This window comes from Suncus etruscus, chromosome 17 (genome assembly GCF_024139225.1).
Source record: "Suncus etruscus isolate mSunEtr1 chromosome 17, mSunEtr1.pri.cur, whole genome shotgun sequence".
Lineage (NCBI taxonomy): Eukaryota > Metazoa > Chordata > Mammalia > Eulipotyphla > Soricidae > Suncus > Suncus etruscus.
Window position 1 is genome coordinate 64,424,867 of NC_064864.1, and position 3,262 is coordinate 64,428,128.

Genomic DNA, 3,262 nt, shown 5'->3' on the forward strand with positions numbered 1-3,262 from the left:
CTCCGCGGGATGGAGGTACCCGGTGTGCCGCGCTCCCGTGGTGGCTCCGGAGCCGAGCGCCGGGCGGCGAGGCTGGGCTCTGTGTTTCAGTCATAAACAGAACATTCCCATTCACCAGTGCAACATTCCCACCACCAATGACCCCCTCCCTCCTTCCCAACCCTTGCCTGTGTTCAAGACAGGCATTTTACATCTCTCAGATGGTGCTAGATGGGGGGTCTGAGGTCGCTTTTTTGCAAGTGGCTAACCAGTTGTGCCAATACCACTTGTTGAAAAGGCTTTCCTTGCTCTGTTTTGGGTGTTTTGTTATTTTCTATTTTTTTTTTTAAAAAAAGGGACTAATGCATTTAATAAGGATGGCAATGTAGCTTAGCAGTGACACATGTGACTGACTCCCTTGTGTGAGACTTGAGAAAGGGAAAGAAGGAAGGAAGGACAGAAGGAAGAAAGGAAGGATGGAAGGAAGGAAGGAAGGAAGGAAGGAAGGAAGGAAGGAAGGAAGGAAGGAAGGAAGGAAGGAAGGAAGGAAGGAAGGAAGGAAGGAAGGAAGGAAGGAGGGAGGAATTAGGATAAATCTTTGGTGAATTTTTTATTCTGTTCATATTTGATAGACTCATTTGCCTTTTGGCAAAACTAAAAATAAAAGTTGTCCTACCTTTCTTTCAAGGCTTCCACTGTGATCAAACAGAATAAAACATAAATATGTACTTTTTTAATTTTTTTAATTTTTTATTTTTAATTATGAGAAAAAGATGCAAAGAAAGAGGACAAGGTAAAGTTACAGTGGAAGGACAATCACCCATAACATAATTCTCAGAAGAAGTCCCCTTGCTGATATCTTAACTTTGAACTTTTAGCCAAAGAACATTAAGATAAATAAAACAGAATCCATGTACAATTATTTTGTCCCTCAAGTCCCCAGATTGTAACACATTATAATATTTCCTAACAGCACACAAGGCAATCTAAAGCCATAAAACTTACATAACTCCTTAAACATTAGAGGCATAGTATTTTTACATTTCCATGTACATGCATATTGGCTTAAGTTAACCTCAAATTTTAAGTGGTATTTTTTTAAGGATTAGAGTCAAAGAGCACAGTAAAAACGTTGTTAGAGTGGCAATTGTTGTTTGCATAGGCCCACCAAAATATGAGGGGCATGGAAAGGAATAACCTTGGCCTAAATACAAAAAGACCCTACACCTGAAGTTTCCTGGCACAGGACTAATATGTACTTTTAAGCATATCTCCATACTTGGCTTCCTAATTTCTTGCTTGAGGCTGTAGAGGAAGACCCTAGCGAACTTAATCCCATCAAAGTAGGCTGTCCCCACCCACAAAGGTGGTGCCAGAGGAGTGTGAACTCTTCACTTTGCTTTGCAGCCACACTCATCTTCTAGCCAATGAACTCCACCATTACATGTAGAAAAAAAAAAACACACTAAAAGTGAGACAATGTTTAAACAACACAGACAAACTCCATGCATAGAGAATGAAGATGGTATCTCTGATGACCCAAGAAGAGCCAACCATCTAGTTACTCTCTCAGATAAGGAGTTTAGAGAAGAAATATAGAGGATCCTCATAGAAATCAAAGAAAGCATAGATAGAGCTGAAGAGACCACAAAAATAGAAATCAGAAAACTCCAAACTGAAATAACAGGTCTGAAAAACTCAGTAGATGAAATGAAAACCTCAATGGAAAGCCTCTCCGAAAGAGTAATAGAAGCTAAGGAAAGAATCAGTGAGCTGGAAGATGAGATGCATAACAACTCCACACAACAGAAGAGATTTGAAAAGAGTCTTAAAGCAAATGATCAGACATTGGAAAAATACTCAAAGAATGTGAACATATGAAAATAGAAGTCTTCAATAAACTCAACAGAAACAACATAAAAATCATTGGAGTTCCAGAGACCCAGGAAGAAAAACCCCAAGAAGAATCAATAGTCAAGGACATCATTGAATAAAAGTTCTCAGAGCTAAATACTGCAATCAACCAAATTCTGTATGCCCAAAGAGTACCATCTAGAAGAGACAGCACTCTCCAAACAAGTGGAAGCAGAGATAAATCAATGGAACTGTATTAGGCTGAGAAGCTTCTGCACCTCGGATACAAAAGCCACCCACAGAAGGCAGAAACTATCCACCCAATATCCATCAGATAAGGGGCTAATGTCAAAAATATACATGGTACTGACAGAACTTAACAAGAGAAAACATTTAACATCTAAAAAATGAAAGGCATTTCCTCAAAGAAATACAAACGGCCAAAGGTACATAAAAAAATGCTCCACATCTCTAATCATCAGGGAGATACAAATAAAAACAACAATGAGGTACCATCTCACACCACAGAGACTGGCACACATCACAAAGAACAAAAACAATAAATGCTGGTGAGGATGTGGAGAGAAAGGAACTCTCATTCACTGCTGCTGGGAAGGTTGTCTTGTCTTGTTCTGCCTTTATGGAAAACAATATGGAGATTCCTCAAAAAACTGGAAATTGAGCATCCATATGATTCAGCTATACCACTCCTAGGAATATACCCTAGAACACAAAAACACAATACAAAAATTTTCTTTCTCACACTTATATTCATTGCAGTGCTATTTACAATAGCAGATGCTGGAGATAACCAAAATGCCACATCTGTTGAAGAACAGATGGATGGCTAAAGAAATTGTGGTACATATACACAACAGAATATTATGCAGCTGTCAAAAGAGATGAAGTCATGAAATTTTTCTATACATGGATGTACATGAAATTTATTATGCTGAGTGAAATAAGTCAGAGGGAGAGATATAGACACAGAATAATTTCACTCATCAAGGGTTTTAAGAAAAACAAAAAACATTATTGTAATAATGCTCAAAGACAACAGAGATGAAGTCTGGAAGGACTGGCTCTCGATGTGAAGTTCACCACATAGAGTGGTGAGTTTAGTTAGAGAGATGATTATACTAACTATAATGACAATGTTAATGAGTGAGAGAAGTATAATGCCTGCCTCAAATACAGGCAGGGATTGGGGAAGGAGGGAAATGGGGGCATTGGTGGTGGGAAGGTTGCACTGGTAAAATGGGGATGTTCTTTTTATGACTGAAACCCAACTACAATTCTGTATGTAGTCATGGTGCTTAAATAAAGAAAAAAATTTCAAAAAAAGATGTACTTTTAAAAGTACAAAGAATTTTTAATGGATGAAAGTGCTATTTTTATTACAGATTTCTTTAAAGGAATGTGCTGAATT